The following is a 10668-nucleotide window of genomic DNA, read 5'->3' on the forward strand; positions in this document are numbered from 1 at the left end:
CAGGATGCTGCTAACGCGACACTACGATCAGAGACCCTTCGAGAAACTGTGCGCGATGCAATAATCACAAACGGTGGTGTATGAAAACCATCAAAAAAGGTGCATGTGCGATGAAGGGCATATGGTTCAATCCAATTAACTGTTTGTGATGAGGAGGAACAAAAGAAACGGGCAGCCAGATGAAGGCATGTGCGATGCACATCATACGGTTCACTCGGATGAACTGTTTGTGATTAGGCAAAACAAAAGAAAAGGGCAGCCAGATGAAGGTGTGTGCGATATACAGCATACAGTTCACTTGGATAAACTGTTTGTGATTAGGCAACACAAAAGAAACAGTCAGCTAGATCAAGGTGTGTGCGATATACAGCATGCGGTTCACTCGGATGAACTATTTGCGTTGACACATGAGAACAGAAACGGTTCAACTTAACAAGGCATGTGTGTTGTGCGATGGGATTGCATACAGGACAACAACATATATATACACACACTTATAAGGACATGCTTGCATAACCAAATTAAACATCCACTTACATAGGTGGCTACTACACACATGACATTTCCACACACCAACAATAAAGTAAACTATAAATTACATGCATGATTAACTAGCATAAATGATCATCTGATCATCATCTACTTCTTGTGATGCTTACTCTGCTTGTGGCTCGATCCGGGCTCGTCAATTTTGGTAACGAGGCACTTCCTCGTGTCAATGATCCGCCTGTGCATCTAGTCGCATGTGTACATACTCTTGGTCGCGAACCTGAGGTGAGGTTCATCGAGTTGCCGCATCCAGGCCCCGTGCCAAGATACGGGGCTTGTTCTCTGGGCATCCTGCTTCATCTTTTCGTAGTAGGGGTTGATGATGGCCGAGGCGAGTTCGACCAGGGAGTCCTTCCTGCTACCCCAGACCCTGTAGTCGTCACGGATTTTGAAAAGGTTCTTGCAGGCCAAGCCTGTAACACGGAGCGCGTTTACATCGTTGGTGGTTTCCACCATGGCGAACTTGTAGTCGGAGCTGTTGACAAACCTGTTGAAATGGTCGCAAGGCTTCGTGGCCATGCAGTAGTGGTAGTTGAGGACATGATGGCCCACGCACAACTGGGCGACGGCAACCTTCTGATCTATGCCGGGAGATCGGTGGTGTACTAGAGGTCGATGCCAACCACCTTATACTTGTCTCGAGCAAGCAACTGCTCAACGCTGTTGATGTAGTCGTCCACCACAGCTGGGTCGATGGTGTACACCACCGAGAGAACCGTCTCCCTTGCGTGGGTCGCCACTCTATGCTCGCCGAACTCCATTGGAGCGTCGCTGGACATCCCCTCTCTATGTGTCATCGTGGGTGTGTTTGTTGTGTTGTGGGGCGCGATCGAAAGGTTGAAGAGACTAAGGTTATAATGGCTGCGGGAATTAAAGGGGAAGCCGAACGGCCAGGAATATCGGCAGGCCCTGATAGCGGTTCTAATTTGCAGCGCGTAACTCCATCGTGCTGCATGTAACTGCATCGCGTGGCAACGCGCGTGGCGCAACCGCATGCATATGGGGCCCTCGACGTGATCGTGCGCACGCCCAACTCCTAGCAGAGCGCGCACAGAGGGACGCGAGCAGAGCGCTCCGCGATCGCCTCAACAGTGATCAACCATCTCTATCTCTACTCTTATAAAAGACCGAGTTGGTGATGATGGTGTGCCTACGATCGTGTAATATAGACCCTCTGATCTATATATGACGGTTAGAAAGCAAACTATGACTATTTTCTAAAAATATACCCACACCTCTCTCCACACTTGTAGGTAAGGACTTCTCTCATTCATTCTTTTCTCTCACAAGATAAACTACTCATACAAATGTATCTTGATGTTCCGTGCGACGCACGGGCATCTTGCTAGTATATATATGCATACAGTAGTTGAACATGCAAGGAAAAGCTGTCCACTAGTCGAGCGCGCCAACAGACGCGAGTAGAGCGTGCCAACGGATGCGACAGAGCGTGCCGCGTTGCCTAATAGCGAGCAGAGCTTGCCGAGGGACGCGAGTAGAGGACGGCATAGTGATACGTGGCAAATAAGACAAACTGTGTGAGCGGTGTCGGAGACATCAATCACGAATCAGATTAGAGTTGCGTGTACGATACGTGGCATACAGTTGATCCATCCGAGCTGTTTGTGATGGAATAAGCCGTGTGTGTTGCGGGCAAACACTTGCTGGTATATAACCTTAAATTTAACCAAAACAATGTTAATGCATGTTACAAAAATTGTATAGCTGGAAACTATGTTCAAATACGACTCCAACGATATAATCTTTGGCGACATGCATTCGTATTTTATTAGTTAAAAACTACTTATAAACTAGGACAGGGGTATAGTAGGTAATTAAATCGCAAACGTTTTTTATTAAACGTGTCCTCTCACATGTCTTGTCACCCCGCTGCCGTAGACGGCTTACAACGCAAGCTTGCGCAGCGCGCGAGGGCGTTCTTTTGGCCAAACTGTGGCGCCAATGAATCGTCGGTGAGCCCGTTCCTGCACAACCTTGCAGGTTCCCGCGCAAGCTTCCCGCCCGACTTGGTGAAATCCCCCAAAATCGCAATGCTCACCGGCCTGCTATAAAAACCCTCACAGCCGGCGAGTCCTGCGTCGCATTTTCCCCTCCCTCCCTATAGCTTATCTCATCTGCTTCTCCCACAATCGCCAATGGCACAGGTCCGTCGTCGTCGCTCAGCCACTCCACCGTCATTAGAGGACAGCTCCTGCTGGGTGGCTACACTGTGGCAGTGGCACAGTCCCCAACATAGTGTAGTGCGCGTGGCGTCCCTGTTGGGTTTGCGTGGAACACCCACCAGACGCTCCGCCGCCGCTCCCCATCGGCCGCTGTTGCCGCCACACCACCATCCAAAGCCAGGGCCATCTCCCGCTCCGCCGCAGCGGCCCGAAGGCGGGAGGTGGCCGTTGTGGCCGCCACCCCACTGCCGGCCATCATGGCCATCACCCGCTCCACCACCGCGGTGTGAAGGCGGGAGGTGGTGGTCGTGGCCGCCACCCCATCGTCAGCCGCCATGGCCACCAGCCCACCGTCAACCACCGTGATTATCACCCGCTCCGCCGTTGCGGCCCGAAGGCGGGATGCAGAGGTGGAGGCCCGCACATGCGTCAGTGCACTTGCGTGCTACATCGAGTTCCTACGGGAGGAGGAGGAGCGCCTCGTCAAGCACGCAAAGAGACTTACCACAGCAGTGGCCGCAGCACACGCCGACGTAGAGGCAAGGAATCAGGAGATCTACGAGCAGTCCGGCCGCTTCGAGAGGGATCGTCTGGAGCGGCAGTGGGCGTTCGAGCTGGCGAGCGTCGCTGAACATGCAGCACCGGCAGGCACCGTATTACATTTGTCCAGCTCGTCGGTAGGCTCCTCCTCCTCCTCTGCCTCTTACTGAGGGGGTGAGCGCGCTCGGCAGAGGAGAGGCTGCTGGAAGTAGCACAAAGCCCCTCCGTGGTGGTAGTAGTAGCCACCTATAGGTGTTCAGTTCATCTGACTATAGATGTGTGGTCGAACTGTACAACGTACTTAAAATTAGCTAGTATATATAGTTGAACTAGCTATTTCAGTACGTGGTTGGCAACAATTGGGGAGAAGTTTGGTCGATTCAGCTGTCGATTTGAACTGTTTGTATAAATTTAGAACAATTGCTTAATCTATGAATGAAATCTATGCTTCATTACTGAATTTTAGTTGATAGTGCTAATGATTTCTAGCTGCATATTTTGAAAAATCGCGGTGTTATAAGGATTGAAAAATGGCAACGTTACTAGATCAACAAATGTAAATCCATCAAATTTGACAAATGGCAAGATACCCAATAATTGTTTGTACGTGGTTGCACACGGCTCATCCAAAACAACCGTTTGCGTTGAAGGGATGCACAAATCCTGTGCTGCTCTCACTTTGCATATGGGTGTTCTATCTAAAACGTTTGCTATCAAGAGCTACACAAATCTTGCTCGGCACATTTTCCCTTGGCTTCCTGGGGAAGCTGTCGGTTTGCATACGGGTGTTCTAACTAAAACGTTTGTGATGAGTGTTATATATTTAAAAACCGAATTAAACTGCAGAAACCAAATTAAACTGGGACAATCGAATTAAACCAGGGGAAGTTGGCAAAAAATTTACCACGGCATGTTGATGCCGCACCATGATAGCATGCCAAGTTTCATGAATTTCAGATGAGTTTTGCATTTACTAGGATTTAAAAACCAGGTATCTCAATGTTTGCGGCCGAGTGATGGTGGCAGGGTGTTTAAAATTCATTCCCATTTCTTAGATGGGACCTAAGCATGCACCCAAGGACACATATTTGATTTTTCAACCAGTTTATATGCACTAGAGAATGTGCATGTAGTTCAAATTTGAATTATGCACATAAAATGCTTAGAAAACCCAGTTAATGTATAAAAATGTCCAAACGAACCCAAAAAAATCCAAAATTGAACACAACACTATTGTTGTTCTATGTTCACACTCGAAAAAATTTCAAAGCAATAAGAGGCAACAGATATCGTTTCATCACCAAAGGTAGCACGTACGTTCCCTACTGAAACCATCACGCTTGTTGTGAGAAGCTCTCGTTTGTGAGAAGCTTATACCCAAACCTGCCCCAAATGGGACAAAAAATTTACCATGGCATGTTGATGCCGCTCCATGATAGCATGCCAAGTTTCATGAATTTCAGACGAGATTTGGATTTACTAGAATTTAAAACCAGGTATCTCAATGTTTGCGGCCGGGTGACGGTGGCAGGGTGTTTGAAATTCATTCCCATTTTTTGCATGGGACCTAAGCATGCACCCAAGGACACATATATTGATTTTTGAACCAGCTTATATGCACTGGAGAATGTGCATGTAGTTCAAATTTGAATTATGCACATAAAATGCCTAGAAAACCCAGTTAATGTATAAAAATGTCCAAATGAACCCCAAAAAATTCCAAAATTCAACACAACACTCTTGTTGTTCTATGTTGACACTCGAATTTTTTGAAAGCAATAAGAGGCAATGAATATCATTTCGTCCCCGAAGGTGGCACATTCCCTACCGAAAACATCACACTAGTTGTGAGAAGCTCTGGTTTGTGAGAAGTTTATACCCAAACCTGCCGAAATGGAAATTTTTTTTACCACGGCATGTTGATGCCTCTCCATGATAGCATGTCAGGTTTCATTGATTTCAAACAAGTTTTGGATTTACTAGAATTTAAAAACTAGGTAACTCAATGTTTGCGGCCGAGTGATGGTGGCAAGGTGTTTAAAATTCATTCCCATTTCTTAGATGGGACCTAAGCATGCACCCAAGGACACATACTTGATTTTTCAACCAGTTTATATGCACTAGAGAATGTGCATGTAGTTCAAATTTGAATTATGCACATAAAATGCTTAGAAAACCCAGTTAATGTATAAAAATGTCCAAACGAACCCCAAAAAAAATCCAAAATTGAACACAACACTATTGTTGCTCTATGTTGACACTCGAAAAAATTTCAAAGCAATAAGAGGCAACAGATATCGTTTCGTCCCCAAAGGTAGCACGTACGTTGCCTACCGAAACCATCACGCTTGTTGTGAGAAGCTTATACCCAAACCTGCCCCAAATGGGACAAAAAATTTACCATGGCATGTTGATGCCGCTCCATGATAGCATGCCAAGTTTCATGAATTTCAGACGAGTTTTGGATTTACTAGAATTTAAAACCAGGTATCTCAATGTTTGCGGCCGGGTGACGGTGGCAGGGTGTTTGAAATTCATTCCCATTTTTTGCATGGGACCTAAGCATGCACCCAAGGACACATATATTTATTTTTCAACCAGTTTATATGCACTTGAGAATGTGCATGTAGTTCAAATTTGAATTATGCACATAAAATGCCTAGAAAACCCAGTTAATGTATAAAAATGTCCAAACGAACCCCCAAAAATTCCAAAATTCAACACAACACTCTTGTTGTTCTATGTTGACACTCAAAATTTTTTGAAAGCAATAAGAGGCAATGGATATCGTTTCGTCCCCAAAGGTGGCACATTCCCTACCGAAAACATCACACTAGTTGTGAGAAGCTCTGGTTTGTGAGAAGCTTATACCCAAACCTGCCGAAATGGGACAAAATGTTTACCACGGCATGTTGATGCCTCTCCGTGATAGCATGCCAAGTTTCATGGATTTCAAAGGAGTTTTGGATTTACTAGAATTTAAAAACGAGGTAACTCAATGTTTGCGGCCGAGTGACGGTCACAGGGTCATTTCTTGCATGGGACCTAAGCATGCACCCAAGGACACATATTTGATTTTCAACCAGTTTATATGCACTAAAGAATGTGCATGTAGTTCAAATTTGATTTATGCACATAAAATGCCTGGAAAACCCAGTTAATGTATAAAAATGTCCAAACGAACCCCGAAAAATTCTAAAATTGAACACAACACTCACGTTATTCTATGTTGACAGTCGATTTTTTTTAAAGCAATAAGAGGCAACGGATATCGTTTTGTCCCCAAAGGTGGCACGTTCCTTACCGAAACCATCAGCTTGTTGTGAGAAGCGCTGGTTTGTGAGAAGCTTATAACCAAACCTGCCCCAAATGGGATAAATGTTTTACCATGGCATGTTGATGCCGCTCCATGATAGCATGCCAAGTTTCATGAAGTTCAGACGAGTTTTGGATTTACTAGAAATTAAAAACCAGGTATCTCAATATGTGCGGCCGAGTGACAGCGGCGGGGTGTTTGAAATTCCTTCTCATTTCTTGCATGGGACCTAAGCATACAACCAAGGACACATATTTGATTTTTCAATCAGTTTATATGCACAGGAGAATGTGCATGTAGTTCAAATTTGAATTATGTGCATAAAATGCCTAGAAAACCCACTGAATGTATAAAAATGTCCAACCGAACCACGAAAAAAAATCCAAAATTGAACACAACACTCTTGTTGTTCTATGTTGACACTCGAAAAAAATTGAAATTAATAAGAGGCAACGGATATCGTTTCGTCCCCAAAGGTGGCACGTTCCCTACCGAAACCATAACGCTTGTTGTGAGAAGCTCTGGTTTGTGTGAAGCTTATACCCAAACCAGCACCAAATTTTTTTTACCACGGCTTGTTGATGCCACTCCATGATAGCATGCCAAGTTTCGTGAATTTCAGACGATTTTGGAATTACTAGAATTTAAAAACCAGGTATCTCAATGTTTGGGGCCGGGTGACGGTGGCAGGGTGTTTGAAATTCATTCCCATTTCTTGCATGGGACTTAAGTATGCTCCCAAGGACACATATTTGATTTTTCAACTAGTTTATATGCACTGGAGAATGTGCATGTAGTTCAAATTTGAATTATGCACATAAAATGCCAGGAAAACCTAGTTAATGTATAAAATGTCCAAACGACCCCCGAAAAATTCCAAAATTGAACACAACACTCTTGTCGTTCTATGTTGACAGTCGAAATTTTTTGAAAGCAATAAGAGGCAACGGATATCATTTCGTCCCCAAAGGTGGCACATTCCCTACCGAAACCATCACGCTTGTTGTGAGAAGCTCTGGTTTGTGAGAAGCTTATACCCATACCTGCCCCAAATGGGACAAAATTTTTACCACGGCATGTTGATGCCTCTCCATGATAGCATGCCATGTTTCATGAATTTCAGACAAGTTTTGGATTTACTAGAATTTAAAAACCAGCCATCTCAATGTTTGCGGCCGAGTGACGGTGGCGGGGTGTTTGAAATTCATTCCCATTTCTTGCATGGGACCTAAGTATGCACCCAAGGACACATATTTGATTTTTCAACCAGTTTATATGCACTGGAGAATGTGCATGTAGTTCAAATTTGAATTATGTGCATAAAATGCCCGGAAAACCCAGTTAATGTATAAAAATGTCCAAACGAACCCCGAAAAATTCCAAAACAGAACACAACACTCTTGTTGTTCTATGTTGACACTTGAAAAAAATATGAAAGTAATAAGAGGCAATGGATATTGTTTCGTCCCCAAAGGTGGCAAGTTCCCTATCGAAACCATCACGCTTGTTGTGAGAAGCTATGGTTTGTGAGAAGCTTAAACCCAAACTTGGCCAAAATGGGACAAAAATTATACCATGGCATCTTCATGCCGTTCCATGATAGCATGCCAAGTTTCATGCTTTCACACGAGTTTCGGATTTACTAGAATTTAAAACCAGGTATCTCAATGTTTGCAGGCGAGTGACGGTGGCTGGGTGTTTTAACTTTATTTCCATTTCTTGCATGGGACCTAAGCATGCACCCAAGGACACATATTTCATTTTGAACCAGTTTGTCTGCACTAGAGAACGCGCATGTAGTTCAAATTTGCATTATGCACATAAAATGCGTGGAAAACCCAGTTAATGTATAAAAATGTCCAAACGAACCCCGAAAAATTCCAAAATTGAAAACAACACTCTTGTTGTTCTATGTTGACACTCGAATTTTTTTGAAAGAAATAAGAGGCAACTGATATCGTTTCATCCCCAAAGGTGGCACGTTCCCTACCGAAACCATCACGCTTGTTGAGAGAAGCTCTGGTTTGTGAGAAGCTTATACCCAATCCTACCCCAAGAGGGACAAAAATTTTACCACAGCATGTTGATGCCTCTCGATGATAGCATGCCAAGTTTCATGAATTTCAGACGAGTGTTGGATTTATTAGAATTGGTTTGTGAGAAGCTTATACCCAAACCTGCCCCAAATGGGACAAAAATTTTACCACGGCATGTTGATGCCTCTCCATGATAGCATGCCAAGTTTCATGAATTTTAGACAAGTTTTGGATTTACTAGAATTTAAAAACCAGGTATCGCAATGTTTGCGGCCAAGTGACGGTGGCAGGGTCTTTGAAATTCATTCCCATTTCTTGCATGGCACCTAAGCATGCACCCAAGGACACATATTTGATTTTTCAACCAGTTTATATGCACTGGAGAATGTGCATGTAGTTAAAATTTGAATTATGTGCATAAAATGCCTGGAAAACCCAGTTAATGTATAAAAATGTCCAAACGAACCCCGAAAAATTCCAAAACAGAACACAACACTCTTGTTGTTCTATGTTGACACTCGAAAAAAATATGAAAGCAATAAGAGGCAATGGATATTGTTTCGTCCCAAAAGGTGGCACGTTCCCTACCGAAACCATCATGCTTGTTGTGAGAAGCTATGGTTTGTGAGAAGCTTAAACCCAAACCTGCCCAAAATGGGATAAAAAATATACCACGGCATGTTGATGCCGCTCCATGATAGCATGCCAAGTTTCATGAATTTCAGACGAGTTTTGGATCTACTAGAATTTAAAAACCAGGTATCTCAATGTTTGCGGCCAAGTGACGGTGGCAGGGTGTTTGAACTTCATTCCCATTTCTTGCATGGGACCTAAGCATGCACCCAAGGGCACATATTTCATTTTTCAACCAGTTTATATGCTCTGGAGAATGTGCATGTAGTTCAAATTTGAATTATGCACATAAAATTCCTGGAAAACCTAGTTAATGTATACAAATGTCCAAACGAACCCCGAAAAATTCCAAAACTGAACACAGCACTCTTGTTGTTCTATGTTGACACTCGAAAAAAATATGAAAGCAATAAGAGGCAATGGATATTGTTTCGTCCTCAAAGGTGGCATGTTCCCTACCGAAACCATCACGCTTGTTGTGAGAAGCTCTAGTTTGCGAGAAGCTTATACCCAAACCTGCACCAAATGGGACAAAATTTTTACCACGACATGTTGATGCCGCTCCATGATAGCATGTCAAGTTTCATGAATTTCGGACGAGTTTCGGATTTACTAGAATTTAAAACCAGGTATCTCAATGTTTGCGGCCGAGTGACGGTGGCTGGGTGTTTTAACTCCATTCCCATTTCTTGCATGGGACCTAAGCATGCACCCAAGGACACATATTTGATTTTTCAGCCAGTTTATATGCACTAGAGAATGTGCATGTAGTTCAAATTTGAATTATGCACATAGAATGCTTAGAAAACCCAGTTAATGTATAAAAATGTCCAAACGAACCCCAAAAAATCCAAAATTGAACACACCACTATTGTTGTTCTACGTTGACACTCGAAAAAATTTCAAAGCAATAAGAGGCAACAGATATTGTTTTGTCCCCAAAGGTAGCACGTACGTTCCCTACCAAAACCATCACGCTGGGTGTGAGAAGATCTGGTTTGTGAGAAGCTTATACCCAGACCTGCCCCAAATGGGACAAAAAATTTACCATGGCATGTTGATGCCGCTCCATGATAGCATGCCAAGTTTCCTGAATTTCAGACGAGTTTTGGATTTACTAGAATTTAAAACCAGGTATCTCAATGTTTGCGGTCGGGTGACGGTGGCAGGGTGTTTGAAATTCATTCCCATTTTTTGCATGGGACCTAAGCATGCACCCAAGGACACATATATTGATTTTTCAACCAGTTTATATGCACTGGAGAATGTGCATGTAGTTCAAATTTGAATTATGCACATAAAATGCCTAGAAAACCCAGTTAATGTATAAAAATGTCCAAACGAACCCCAAAAAATTCCAAAATTCAACACAACACTCTTGTTGTTCTATGTTGACACTCGAAATTTTTTG

The sequence above is a fragment of the Triticum aestivum genome, chromosome 7A (assembly GCF_018294505.1).
Source record: "Triticum aestivum cultivar Chinese Spring chromosome 7A, IWGSC CS RefSeq v2.1, whole genome shotgun sequence".
In the NCBI taxonomy this organism is placed as follows: Eukaryota; Viridiplantae; Streptophyta; class Magnoliopsida; order Poales; family Poaceae; genus Triticum; species Triticum aestivum.